General features: G+C 44.1%; 1 long non-coding RNA gene across 1 annotated transcript; it reads left to right on the top strand.

Annotated features, from left to right (window-relative positions):
- Window positions 1–12775: 12775 nt before the first annotated feature.
- Window positions 12776–14867, top strand: LOC121676671. Its single transcript, XR_006020527.1, has 2 exons — window positions 12776–13491; window positions 14120–14867. It is a non-coding gene; the product is annotated as an uncharacterized LOC121676671 (long non-coding RNA).
- Window positions 14868–15107: the final 240 nt, after the last annotated feature.

Below are 15107 nucleotides of genomic sequence, written 5' to 3'. Positions count from 1 at the left end.
ATCCTGTGGATCTCTGTCCCTGAGCTGTCACTTTGCAGTATCTTGAGAGAAAAAGAAGGGACCAGCTTCTATAGTTTTAGACAAGGGAGTTGTCCCCTTTGATGGTGGGGAGGGACAGCATTTTATGTGCTAGTAGGTTGGGTTGTTACACTGCTTCCCCACTGCTTATTACCACTGCAGAAAATGCACATCTTTTAAGAATTGCTCCATCTATTGCTGTCTGAGTATTAAACTCATTTTATGACACTGGCATCCAAAAATATGGGGTCTTACAGAAACCTAAGGCATAACTGCAGGGCTCAGTTCAGATCTTGGTATGTCAGTTCCTCTGAGGCAAGTGTGGTCAACAATCAGGTTCAGCCTCTCAAAGAAGAATAAATGGTAGGAAGAGAAAAAAGTGTATCCCTTTGTCCAGCAGTGATCTCTGTGGACATTTGGGAAGCCAAGTGCATTGTTTGGCCTCAGTGCTCAGCCTCAGAGAGCCAGCAAGAGCAAACTGATGGATAGGAGGGGGTGACAGTAAGTGCCTCTGTGTGCTTTTGGATCTGAAAGCATCTTTATATAAATGTCATTCAGCTGGTGGAGGCTTGCAGGGCGTTATTTTTGATGGTATTATCTCCTTTGCTTTTAGGACCTTTTTCATTTTCATTTGCATTTAATTTGCTTTTAGGACCATTATCACACTTGGTATAATTATAAATGCACTGAGCCACAGTTCAGACTTTATGATATTTATTTCTTTCACTCTGGAAACCTTTCAGACATGGAAGTACAATATTCAGCCCCATATCTGAACTCCTGAAGTGATCATGTTTTTTTCCTGGCTGGAATGACACTTTCAGCAGGATCTGTGTCTCTTCGAGCAAAACAAACATTAATGAGTCAATAGCTCTTCAATTTACAAATCTCAAACTTTTGCATTTGTTTTAAGGAAGAAAGCTGCACAAATGCGTATCTCAGCCAATTGCTCACAGGCCACTGTACTGGTATAGTGTGCTATCTCAAAGTCAGCCATCAGTTGTAAGTAGATTTTGGCTGACAGGAAATTGTCTGATTTGGTCTTTGAGTTTCTACTTCTGTCTCACTGGTATCTGAAACCTTTGGGGTTTTTCCCCCCTGAAGTGGTAAAATGGATGGTCAAGGTCTGGCTTGTCTTGGATACAGTCTTGTTTGCTTTACAAAAATTGTTTTTAATTTAATGTCCTTTCTCACTGAACACTGCAGCGCTGTTATAATTCAAGGCCTCTTCTTTACTGCCACCTTTGAGCACCAGCTCCACAGCTCCCTGTTCCCTGGATAAAGAGTTCTGCTCATCTGTGAAGTCAGTGAGTAGAAGGAGCCATTCGATGGGTTGCTGAACCCATAGTAAAAACCACACTTCAAATCTGCTGTTTACATTACTTTAATTCTAGAAGGGTTACAGGAAGGCTGCAGCAGAAGACAGGAATGGGAAAGATAACACAGTTGATGATTCAGAGGCAAAATTCACCACTACAAAAGATCTGTATGCATTATTTATAGGACAGGCTGGCACTGCTTCTTTGAGATCACTCTGCCCTCATGTTTTGGCTGCTCTTCTATAAGTCTGCAGAGAAGTGGGAGACAAGATGATGCAGCAGAGGGGACGTGTGAGAGTCTGGGCAGAAGGCCATTTAGATGGGTTACATGAATCAAAAGGAATAAACCTTGGATGTTTCCTGTGCATTTCACTGAGTGCCATTTCTCGAGGTTTAGCTGAGGTTAGTTAAAAACCTGGTCCCTGAAAATGGGAATAAAGCAGAGTTGGAGAGGTACATTTCTCTTTAAGCAGGAAGGAGCTTTGCCTGGTCTCATGGGATAGGTGTGTCCAAAAATTCTTTACACAAGAAGGCAAAGGCTTCTCACTTCTTAACCCAACCATGTAAGGCTCACTTTCTGTGCCATGAGTTCAACCCCTGCCAAATTCCCTGCTCATCAGCATTTTCACTGAACTCAATCCTTTCCCTGCTGGAAGATCTGGGCATATGTTGTTAGGGACTTGCTTTGTAGCTCACTTGCTGTGAGATGCACAGCCTTTGGCTCTCCTAGAAGCATGTACAGTCATTTAATTTGCCCCCCTTGTTTGATTTCTGTGTTGAACTCTTGGTGTTGTTGACTTGTAGCAATTACAGAGTTTTCTGCCAATTAGGCAGTGGAGATGAGCAGCAATGGGCTCCCAAAGTGCCCTTCTGATGCTCTGGCTGCTCAGTGCACTGCTGAGCTGCCGCAGGCTATTGCAGAGCTGTTGGCACTAGCATTATTCTTCTGCTTGCTGAGGGCTTTCGGGTCAGCCTGCAGCCTCACAAAATCTATTCAAGCCAAAATTAGAGTTGAAGCTAGTTCTTGCATAAAAGCAACAGAGAGAAAAAGGCCAAAAAATACCTGGTCTTCTGTAGCAATTGTCAGGAAAGAGAAATTTTCTCTCTACATTAAAAATACCATCATAGTTCACTGGGGAACACAATGTGGTGTTCTTCACTTAGGTAGGGCTGGCAGATACAGCTTCTGGGCTCATCAGAAGCCAGCTCAGCCTCCAGAGCAGTTTTGGCAACACCTGTAATCCCTGTGTGCCCCACTTTCCAATCAGTTGACTGAAACTCAAATTAGAGTTTCAATTAGAAACCTTTTTCTAATGCCTTCCCTGTTTCTCTTGGAAGCAATTGGGGTTAATAGCTGCCCTATCAATTTGCAGAGACCTGTAGGAGGAGGGCACCAGATTTCAGGTGGTAGCCAAGATGTCTGTTTTTCAGTAATATAACTAAAATTCACTCTGCTGCAAAACCCATTTTCCTCTGTCTAAATGCCAGGAACAGTGCTCACACCCGGTCAGAACAGAGTACAAGGGTACCAGCAGCTCTCACAGCTACCAGCAGAGCCCTGCACCATCCTGCCTGCTCTAGAAAGTGGATGTTAATGTTACATGTTTATGCTGCCTTCTTTTGATTTGTAGTTCCGAAGAGTGACCTCTCTGTCACCTGACATGGCCATGCTTTTTTTTTCATTCTTAATTTTTCTTCAATTAGGCCACTGTTGACAGTTCTGGTAGAGTAAAGCAGAAGTTTCACCATTCTTCATACTGTTGTACCATGTCCTGCTGGAGATATCTCTCCTAGATACACTAACTGGGTTTTGTGTAGCAAAACACTCACTTTGGCCATACTTTGTTATCTGCAATTAAATCCGTAGATAAGCTTTCTTTTATCTACTGATAACTTCTGTCTTGAGACTTCCCTGCAGGAACCTTTGAACTAGAAGCACAGATGAGGGCTGGATTTACTAGGAAATGGCCTCTCTCGTGTAGCTGGCCTTGTATTTTTTACAGTTACGATCATGGTGTCTTTTATTAACACATGCCTAAATAAACTGAGGTGTCAGTAACCACATACCAAGACTGCCAACTTCCCAGCAAGGCAGGTAAAACAAATTCTCCCCAGTATCAGGATGTGGAGAGAGGAATAGAAGCTGCAGAGCAGAAGAAGGTGTGATGACCATTGCACACTTTGTGGTGCATAATCAAAGCTGACACACATTTCAGAACAAGCCAGCAACTAAACTCTTTCTGGAGAGGTTAGGCACAGTCTAGATAGGCTGCTGGTGGTATGGAACCTCACTGTGCACATCCTGCACTCAGAGCAGGGCCTCAGACTTCCTGCTGGCACCACCAGGGCTGCAGAACTGTGCCCTCAGTCAGAAAACACCACCAACAAAAGGCTGAGCTAAAAATCACCCCAAATGCATCTCCTGGATGCTTTCCTCAGCCACTCAGCATCACTCCTATCTTAACAGGTGCCATCTCAGCCACCTTGCCTTCTCTGATCAGGCTCTGCTGTCCTGAGTGACGCAGTGAGCCAAGCCAGGGAGGCCAGAGAAGATGGAGAGGTGAAACTCTGGGCACTGTGAGAAAGGGCTCCTCACTAATACCTCAGGTGTGTGCTTAGCACAGGAGAACCTTTTAACACTGCTAGAACCAGTAGTGCAAGGAAAAAGAACATAACTGGCATCATCCTCCATGAGACCAGTGATGTCACAATGAGAAGAAATAAAAATAATGTCTCTCTAACTTTGTGGCCTCCTCTAGTTTGCTTCTAGAAAGACCCTCTTCAAATTTCCTGTCATCCCATAAGCCATTTTCTGGTTGATCATGAACAAGAAGTAAATGTAAAGACCTTCTTGATTTAAGTGCTGCCTTGTGGATTTTTAGCACTGACACGAATTTCTGTGGCATTGCATCTTCCAAGGACATGAGCCTTTTCCAGGCTCCATGATGCAGGTTGGATCTGCTTGATCAAGGCTAGTCCTTCATCTCACTTATCTCCATACCATTTACAGTAGTTAAGGCCAAAGTCTGGAAAGCTGGTCCAGACAGCTAATCCCCATCTAATGACACTTCTATGATTTTTTTTCTAGTTCAGTTGGCACCTTTCTAATCTGTGCCAAACCTGCCAAAGGGTCAGTACACTCTGCAGGCAGGCTTGTACCTGTGCACACACTTCAGTCCAGCACAGTGGAAGTGTTTGTTCCTCATTCCATGCTTAAATAATGGCTGAGCTCTCCTGGACCCAAAGAGGGTAAATTATCAAGGGTTCATTAGATGCAAACACTCCATCTAAATAGATGTTCCTGCTTACAAGGGCTCTTGGCTTTCTCCCCTACATAGGTAGTTTAATTTCACTCCTCCAAAGACAACAGTGAAACATGATACTAGATTTTTGAGCTTTTATTCATTTTGATTTTCCACTATTGGTTTTCACTGTAACAATCTCAACAGGAACCAATAAGACACATAATCACAGGGCCCTTGATAATGATGGAAGTAGATTCGCTGCCAGCAGCTATTATGCTCATTTGGGGACTGTGAAAAACACTACACATGCTTTTGTTTGGGTGAGATAAAGGGCAGTTTTACCCTGAAAAAGGGATGTTAGGATGGCATTTTCTTATTCAGTGGCTTTGTTCCCCACTCATGTCAGATGTGCTGATGTTAGGGGAGACAAGTAAATTGTACTACCTCAGGGTTTTAACTGCTCTCTACCTTGCAGTGTCAGATACACTCCATGGTTCATTATCATCCAAACTGATTCATTACCACTTTCTGCATGGCTCCTCAGACCAGCACCTCAGCCCTCAGGAGAAGTGCAGTGGATCAGAGGAGCTGGGAAACTACTTGGAGCGAGTTGTGTCCAGCCAGGCAGCTCCCCCCTGCAGCCAGCAGCCCACAAGGGGTAGCAGAGTTGACCCTTCTCTGCACTGTCCCCAGAATGAGTGACTGTCCCCAGAATGAGTGACTGTCCCCATGCATGTCAGAGGCAGCCAGGACAAGGAAGAGCTGCAGTGCTCCCCTGAGAAGCAGAAAATGTGACCCCCTGCACCCTCGTGTGTTATTTGGACAAAGCAACGTCTTGGGGGTAGATTAAGATGATCAATTGTTGGTTTTCAATATACCTAAGTACCAGCATGGCCCTTGTCATCCCCTTGTCATCTCTCTGAGCCACCTGCTGATTTTCCTCCTAAAACATGGACAGTGGGGGAAGTGCTGGTACTTATGTGAGGAGATTCATCAAAAGTGGTTGACAGGTGAACTGAAAAGTGATCATAGCCCCAAATTTCTGTCTTCATCATCAAGTTCATCCTTGTAGGCCTTTAAAATTAATCTGGAATGTAAATACAATAATACAATATTTACTTGTCTATAGTGCTCATGGGCCAAAGATATTTTAGGAATAAGATATAAATGGAATGTCAAAGCATTAGAAATCATCTTTTCAAGTAAGTTTTACATATCTTTATTAATACATCCAAAACCCCATTAATTTTATCATCAGCCACAAGCAAATTTATTTAATAGCCATAAACTCATCCCTAGTCATTAATGATCTGGTATTTTAGATTTTCAGTTTCCATTGAATTCACTGGGAATTTAAAAAACCCAGAGCTTTAGAAAGCTCAGAATACCGAATCATAAACATTTTCACATGTGTTTATTTTCTTCTGGCTTTCATTATATGAGGAACAAAGCATATTAATTCAATATCCTTTGAGGACTGGAACATCAGATATACAGTAAGGAAAAAGTTACATCTAAACTCCTGTCATTTTAAGAAACTGCTTATTTGAAAATTAAAACTTAAGTGAATATACAGTTCTTAACACTGTGTAATTTCAATCACAAAGACAAACAAAATAACACTGTACTTTTGATGTGAAGAAATTGCAAAAAAACTAAGAAAGAAAATAAATGGGACAGAGGACATTGTATAAAACCTTTCCCCCTTTCGCCACGTATTCAACAGAATGAAAATTGATCTGCCTTAGGGACAAAGGATCACAGTAAGATAAAATTGGCAGGGGCAGTACTTAATAGTAGTGTAAAATAAAAGAGGACATTTAGAAAAAAAATCAGCAGCATCCAAACGCTGTATTTGTTTCAATAAACTTCCCTCAGCTATTTCACATATGATGACCTAGAAGCAGAGCCCACTTCCTTATGTCTGCCAAGTCTTTGTGTTCAGGGGAGCTTTAAAATTATTCTCATTTGTAAAAGTACAAGAGCTCTGAAAACATTCCGGCTTACAGTGTTTTACAACCTGAGTTCAGGGTCCTTAGCACTCTTTTTTGAATGAAAACCAAATAATATTTGCTTGAAATATATAACCTTGAATGATGCTGCAGCCAAAGATGCCCAGCTTATCAAAACAAGTCTGGATCAGGAAAGCCCCCAGAAAAAGTTTGGATTTTCTAGAGTGCTTGAGGTCCTTCAGCTTCTGATGTGACAGCTCTTGCAGCAACGTTTTGTCTGAGCTCCTGGAGATGTGTCTGTTCACTCTGGTGTCTAAAGGAGCACTGAATGCACATGTGGGAGCAAAGATACGGCTGAGCAAGCCTAGAGCAAGCTCCTGGGTGTTAGGAGTCTCTGTGGCCTGCTCAGCTACAGTCCAAGTGCAGAAGCAGGCAGCAGTCCCTGTAGGCGCAAAGCCTGCTGCTCCTGTGCAAAGATAAGGAGTCCCTGGAGGTCAGGTTTGGTGATGAAGGGATGAAAATCTAATTTCATTTACCCGACATTCTCTTATTTCTGTACACATTCCCCAAGCCAGGGCAGCACACCCAGGCTGTTGGCTTTGCAACCTCCTGCCCCACAGTTCTGGAACTTACCCTAAACTGTGTGTGCTGTTTAGCAGCAACTGCACATCATTATTGACAACTGTGGTACATAAAAAAACCAGATTGGTAGTGTCTGAGAAATCTGTCTGTACAACTCACAAATTCTGTTTGATATTGAGGACTTGCTATATGCTGCTTAAATTACAGGCTCTCTTCCAAATGTAGAGCAGATCTTACTTTTCTGTCTCTTTACATCTCTTTTTAGGACAAAATAGTGTCCAGAGGGCATGACACAGTGCCAGAATTTGGCAGTCACTGAACCTTGACAATCTTCTGATGGTATGGCAGTATCCTTCTTACAACAATGAGTGATCTCTGAGCAGTCTGAGTGTTATAAGTATTTTCATGTCATCCTCCTTGAAAGCATAAAATCTTAATCAGAATGCCACAGGGAGCTTGTGAGCACCTGCAGGAGCTGGACAAGCTGGCTGTAATCTTGGGCCCAGGGTAACAGAGCCAGAGTAAACACATTCACTGTGGGGAGTACAAGTCAGAGCACAAGGATGGACTAAATGCTTCAGCTTTTCTCAGGTCTGAGGCCAAATACACAGGTCCAGTACAGAATTCTGGCACATGTGTGGCAGCAAGAGCTTTAACAGGGCACTGACAGGCAGCTACAAAATAAGTGAGGCACCAGAATCATCAGGCCGGTTGCAAGTGGCCCACGCATTTGAGAGCTCTCAGCTTTGCGCTTTCATTTCAGCTGACAGCACCTGGCTGTTGTGTAGCTGAAGGCTCAGACTGCTCAAGGCAGGACCACCAGGACCCCTCTGAGCTGCCATGCCCACACAGTATCACTTTATCCTGATGGCTGAAAATTGCCGTGAATGCCAAGCTAGTACCTGTCTCTTCTTTCCATAATTCGAAGCAAAAACAAAAACCAGCTGCTTTGCTTCAGAGGTGGATCCAAGTATCCAGCTTTAGACAGCTCCAGAAATGTAAGATGATTTGGGTTCAGCTTCCTAGTGTGAACATCCCTGGCCCAGTGATGCCAAGAATCAAACCAGCATGTCTGCAGTAAAACAGATCTAACAAAGACTGCTTCTGGCGATACTCTGCTGTCACACCAGCACCAAATATCTTTTCCATTATGTTTGAATCAGTCTCATTAGTTCAGTCAGACTTTATTTTTTCAATGCTTGGGGTGTTCTTGAAGTAAGACACATTAACTTCATCTTGATTTATAGCCCATGGGTTGGTTTCACTGGTTTGTAAACTGAACTCCTACACATTTTTCCCTCGTTATGGCTGAATTTTCTGTCCTCTTCCCTCCAAGAGCTGCCTGTCTGATCAGCCCATGCACTGTGTAGGCTAGTTAAAGATTAACACAACCAAACTGTGGCAGTGTAAATCTTGAACATGCATAGAAACATAGAAAACAATTTTGCAAAACAAGTTACACAAGAACTTCATGAAAAAGGTTTGCTCATAATATTTCTCTTTCTTTGTTATCAGCCAATGAACAGAGGTGTGGGCTGTTGGCAGTTTTGCCTTCTTGTAATTCAGTGTTAAACCTAAAACTCACATTGAGAAACTAGAATATGCTCTCTGCAGTCATGCCCTATAGAGGAAGGGGAGATAGAAGGAATATCTGTAAGAATTTGCCCAACACTAAATCCCATCACTGATCACTTAAATAGCCCCAGAACAGGTTTTGCAGCCTGTAGGAGGAGGATCAGTCTGTTCTTCAGGTGTTAGAGAATCAATCCTAAATGCTTAGAGCAAAATCCTATGCTAAGATAACATATTTGACAATGCTGCCACATTTTATGGTGAGGTACAAGCCTGTAAGGACTGTTAACCATGGCACTCAGGCAGCACTTTTGCACAGCCTTGGAAAATCCAGGTCTTCTCTGTGTTACATCTGTGCAGCAGGAGATACTTGTATCTACCTCAGCAGGAATCCCTCTACAGGTGTTAGAAAATTTGGGTGGAAATGTAAAAATCTGATTTTTTTTTTTTTGAGCTATTCTGTGTTTTATTATCCAGCCACAATAATGTGTCAGCTTTTGGCTTTGTGCTGGTTAACTCAGAGAAAACATGGCCTGATGGGGTGTCATGTTGAGTCATAGGAGTTGTTTTCAAGACAGCCTCACATGTATTCAGTCTGTATTTGTTTTACTTCTGTTTGCCTGCTCAAATATGTGTGTCAAGAACTCCCGACGATGCCAGCATCTAAATCCACATTTTTTTCTCCACACTGATGAGTTGTCTAAAATGCACCTGCACTTCTGTGGGGCTGGGCATTCTGCCTGTAACCAGGGCTAAAATCTTCCCCACAGAGAGACTGGGGCAACTGGGGATGGGTCCTATAGATTTATGTCCTATGACAGCACTGCCAAAGCTGGGAGAAGCACCCATGTGAGGGGAACTGTCTGCTGCAGGGACAGGTCTGGGGTGGGCTCTTTGCACTGGGTTTGCACTGTGGTGTTACTGAGCTTCAGCTGCTCCAATAAATGTAGGAAAATTCCATAACTGCAGATCCAACATCAGAGAACCTGCGGTTTCTGCCTTTCACCTGGAGATGCCCTGCGCAGGACAGGACACTGAGCCACAGCATCTCCAGTAGTGCTTCATCCTCCTTGGCAGGAGGCTGTGGTGGGCATGGATCAAAAGAAATGGCTGGAAAATGGAACCAACAAACCTCTTACTTCTCCTAGGTCTGGGGGCTACTTACCCTGGAGGTACTTGCCCTTCTGGCCATCTTTCCCCTCCATGGGATTTTCACCACAGTCTCCGGGACCCCACCTGGATATCTGCTGCGGAGCCAGAAAGTTTTACCAATGTTGTATGTTCAACTAAGGAATCTTCTGCAAATTCCCAGCCTATTATACCAAAAGGGAGGGTGCTAGAAGATCTCATTTTCATGGCAGTGGGGATGAGCTGTGCCCTACAGAATACACTGCAGAAAAAAGGAGGGAGGGATTGGTCAGGGATTTCAGTTCCCAAGGGCACAGACTGCCACCAGGCAAGGGTAAAATAGCAGTGTACAGAGATGCTAACTCTCTTCAGCACCCAGTTGGGGACCAGGTGAATTGATTTTTCATCATTTTGGGCCCTGTCAGCTACAAACAAAACAGCACAAATGTGAAAATATTAGTGGAAACCTGCAGCTTTCCAAAAGAAGCCCACAGCCATTTCTCTGACAGTGGCAGAAAAAAATACAAGTAGTTTTACTGCATGCCAATTTCTTCTTAAATCTCTTCCCTCAGGGAGCTGAGTGCTTAGAAGATATTTAGGGGGACTGGAAGCTTGCCGGATACTCAGCTAATGTAGGTCTCAAAATCTCTGATGATGCTCCAAAGAATGCTGGGCTGCATTGATGGGCCAAGTTCCTTTAGATTAGGCAGAAGACGATGTTTTTGGCAAGAAAAATAGGGCTCCAACCAGGTGCCTCTGGAGAAGGAGGATTTTATATTTATGCTGTGTGTCACACAAATCCAGATAGGATCATCTCCAGAGCTGTGTAAATATTAAATTCAGCCTAAAAGCTGAGAGAAGCAGTAAGTGCCTGCAGAGCGGGCGGCTCTCCAGGAGGAGACAATGGTTGGCTTTTAGCACATCCCGCTTTTTTGTTTCCTTAAACAACTTGACTTGTGTGTGCTGCCAGTTGCTTGTACTCAAATCCCTTTTTATATCCACTGAGACTCTCCATTCCCATGGGTGGGATGTAGCTGAGGTGGTTTTCCTGTCTCTCCTGCTCTGTGCATATGGGGGTAAATTTAGACAGTTAATGATGTTGAATCTACTCAGTTGAAGCTGAGGGCCTTTCCCCTCACAAAGAAACTCAGATGCTTTTCAGTGCAAAAATTAAGCAGGGTTCGTTTGATCTGTACATTGCAGCTTGCTGAGACATAGGAAGGAGTGAGCTGCAGCAAGGGAGTGAAGCTGTGGCGTGGGAGAAAAAAGCATTTCCAGTGTTTCATACTGGATAAAACCTGCTGTCCCCCTCGTATGGCAGAGGTTGGCATCCTTTGACACCACAGGACTTTCACATAGGAAGTTTGCTCCTGACTTGTAAATACAAGAGATTGTTCCCAGGGTTATTGCTGACAGCTCCATCCAAAATATTCTCTGGTGATTTTGCAGAAGCAATAGAGACTTGGTGGTGAGACCTGGTTCAACTGCCACTGTCCTGAGAAAAAGAGCTGCTCTGGTTACAGGAAAAAAGGGATATTTGGGTTTGGGTGGATTTCTGTCTTTGTGTCAGGGTATTTGTCATTTTCACTGCTGAGAGTGCTGAACACAGCTGGTCATAGGTGACAAGCAACTTCTAGAGTGAAATTCAGTCTTTTCAGTAAGGAAAACATGAGCTTTTGGTGCCATCCAGGAAAACTAAAGAGCTGCTTGTCTATTAGCACTTACCTGCTGCACCAGATGGATTTTGTCAGACTGAGAACACTTTTACTTATCTGACTGATGACAGATAAATCAACCCCCTGGTGATAAACCTACTTTATGGACTTCCTCTGCAGGTATGGCCCCTGCCCCTGCGTTATCTGTCAACATTTTTCTGCTTCCAGCAGGAAAATTGTATTGTTTGTCTCTTTTTGCAGTTAGAAGATCAAAGCACAAAGACCTCAGAGCTAAAATCCACAAAGTCACTGAGAGGTCTAATTTTTTCTGGGGCTAGGGCTCTGAAAGAAAGAGCCCTATGGTTATGAAAGAAATATTCTCTTGCTGGGGCAACAGCAAGAGCAGCACTTTCTCCTCTGAGCATCCCTCTTCCCTAGACATGAGGGTTCCCACTCTTTTCTCATCTCTGAGAAATTATCACGGAGTCTCTGAAGCTTCCAGAGCAAGTACACCACTAATACAAAGAAAATTAAATCCTAGCATTTTCTGAGTGGAGCTTTGCTCTTTCCACTGCCTCTTATAGCTCTGAGGTTCAAGGACACCTTGCAGTTCATGCATCAATATTCATTTTAAACTGCTTTCTTTTTTGACACACTCTGTACTTAGCACAGTCTGCCTGCAATCCTTGCTTGTGGCTTCCCTCTCTTCGTGGCCACCTTTGGTAAGAGAAGCCATTTTCAGTGTTTCAGCACTGCTGCTCACCTCTAAAAGGACAGTGTCACTTACACTGGAAAGTATTTCATAACCACAATGATTTCTACAGCTAACAGCAAAACAGGGGAATACTTGTTTTCAAATCAATGCCCCGCTGCTGGGATGCGGTGTTGAGGATCTGAAAATGAGATGAGCGAGAATCAAAAACGGACCCGACTCATTGATTTTTATCCTTTAAATAAAGAGAAAATCAAACCCCAGTCTAGAATGGAAACATCTGTCATCACCACTGTTTGGATATTTAAATGAGGCTGGACAAAATCTGGGCTGGGAAGCGCTTCTAATGGCCACAAGTTAAGGGGCAAGCCGGGGTGCGTGTCCCGGCCGGGAGTCCCTGCGGCTCTCCCGGCTTCCCGCGGGATGGCGGAGCAGCGATGCCCGCCCGCCGCCGGCCCGGCTGCCGCCCCGCCCCCTGCTGGCAGCGCCCGGTACTGCGCTCCGGGGCCGGGCCCCGCTCCGGGGCGGGGCCCGCCCGCCCAGCGCAAAGCGTGTCCATTCACCCTCCCCTAACGCTTCTGAGGGGATTTTCTGTTGCTCTTGGGCGGCATTTCGCCTTCAACGCGGCCCTCAACTGCCCTCTGCAAGGGCATCCCCTCCGCAAAGACTTGCCAGGCTTCAATTGTCGGCCTCGCGTGGAATTTTTTTGACCTCGTGGCCATTTTGCGGCGAGACAGCTTAATTAGTCCTAACAGTCAGTCTCATCTCTAGGCTATGGTTGTCGTATTAGTGACAGTCCTGGGGACTGGATCACTTAGTCAGCGCTTCCTGATGTCATCCAAAGTCTTCGCTTCATACATTTCAGATGAGGCTCGAAGCCTGCTGGCTTCTCTCTCTTCTGATCTATTTTTAATTAGCAGTTTGGGGCCTTTGCTGTTACAGCCACGGAAGGTGATCTCGGTGGCACAGTCTCATTTGTGTATGTGGATGTTGATGCCTGAGCAGAGGGCTGTAACATGTTGTCCAGGCAACAGTGAGCTGGAGAGCAAGGAGCGGGGTCAGCTCTTGGGAAGACACTTGCTGGATGCTCCAGGACAAGATGCCAGGATACCTAACTAGAATGGCAGAATGCCTGCAGAGAGAGAACAGGGAGCCAGTAATGGAAAACTTGTTACTTTTTGATGAATTAGCTCCAGATCTTGCCAGAAGGACAGTTGTTTTCACTGTCCACAAAATCTGTGCAAAGCAGTCAGGAGAACTGCAAGCTGTCAGAATAAGCCCTCTCAAAATGAACTGCTTCATGGCATGGTATGTATAATTTCCCACTTTTCATACTACAGGGACGATTAGTACCCATGACTTAGTAACAGATTCATCCTCCTTGATTATGACAGAGTTGCAATTCATCAGGGCCACATTCTGCAAGGGACTGAGTATCTTCTGAAACGTGCTGAGTGCCTTTGGCTCTACCCTTGTCATTAAGAGTAGACAAAAAGGCTCAGCACTTCCCACCAGCATTTTAGCAAGGGCTGGGACAAAGTCGTGGAGTCCTTTGGCACTGTGCAACCCAGAAGGGCACAGAAGAGGACTATGGGGACTGTTCAACCCAGCCAAAATCTGTGCAGTCTGGCACTTTTGTTTGCTGTCTTTACAAGAGACATTTTCATTATTTATTGATTGGTTTTTTATGTTGCAGTAGCATCTTGGCCGGGAACCCTTAGGCCAGGGGCCACACAAAATCAGGATAGAAACAGTCCTTGCTCCAGAGGAGCTCACAGTGAGACAAGAGACAACAAATGACTATTACAAACAGTGGCAAGGCAAGGGAACAAGGAATTAATACTATTAAGTGGGAAAAAGAATTAATCCACAGTCAGATATTGTTGCAAAAAAATCACAAAAATTGTTGACTTTCTTGCCTGTTTTCCCTCCCTAGCTAGATTTTCTGCAAAGCCGGAAACATGTCTGTTGCTTTCGATGTGTTGGATTTGTTACACATCTTCCTCAGAAAGTTCCTGACCTTAAACACATGGAAAAAGATGGAAGTGTTTTTGCTGGCTTCAGTGGACCTTGGATGAGCCAAAAGTCTTAAATGCAGAATACTTCAGTGGAAATGAGATATTATGTTTGCAGCTGAACTTCTGTCAGCCCAAAGACCCATGCCTCAAAAGATTTATTCAGGGACTTCCTTGTTTACTAGTACTACTAGTTCACCAGTTCTTCCCATTTTTTCCCTTTAAATGAATGTGTTCCAAAAGCAACCCCTGCCACCTAATATTGGGATTGCTTTCAGCTTGAATGAAAATATTTTGGTCTCAGATTCACATACCTTAGTTAAAAAGCAAATCATTTCATCTTATTAATGCCACCAGTCTGACAGATATTTCACATGAAGACTTCTGAAGAATCTAGTTCTCCAGCAATTGTACAGTTTGAGCAAGTATCTGGATACTTCCTTAGATGACATGGGTTTGTGCATCAGCAGTAGCAAAGGAAACAGCAGGTATCTGGGGACCTGTACCTTATTTCTGTTTACAGTCATAAGGGTAGAAATGGAAAAATTTTAGAAATGGAAAAATTTGTGCATCTTATGTCTTTTTTATTTTTCCCCCAAAAATCTGTCCTCATATATTTTGTTGTAGAGCTGTGCTGTGCTTGGAGATTAAAAACAGAGCTTCATTGCACAGGTTCTTCCCCTTCTTTGCTGCAGGCAACCCAGAAGTCTGAAGGAAAGGTGACTTTAATTGAAAGAGCAGGTGCCCTACTGGTAACTACCTCTGCTTGCCTGTCCCCTCTGTTGCTTACTCAAGTTCATGCCCATCACAGCTAGAAAAGCAGCTTTGATGGTGATAAGAAGCAGCAGTAATCCTGCTCACTGCTGCCACTGAGCACGCAGGGAGTGAGAACAGACCAGACACCTGGGA

Source organism: Corvus kubaryi, unplaced genomic scaffold (genome assembly GCF_017639235.1).
Source record: "Corvus kubaryi isolate FWS band 111438036 unplaced genomic scaffold, C.kubaryi_AGA036_p1.0 split1-131, whole genome shotgun sequence".
Classification (NCBI taxonomy): Eukaryota; Metazoa; Chordata; class Aves; order Passeriformes; family Corvidae; genus Corvus; species Corvus kubaryi.
The sequence above is the reverse complement of the archived record's forward strand: the minus strand, read 5'-3'. Positions and strand labels throughout refer to the sequence as shown.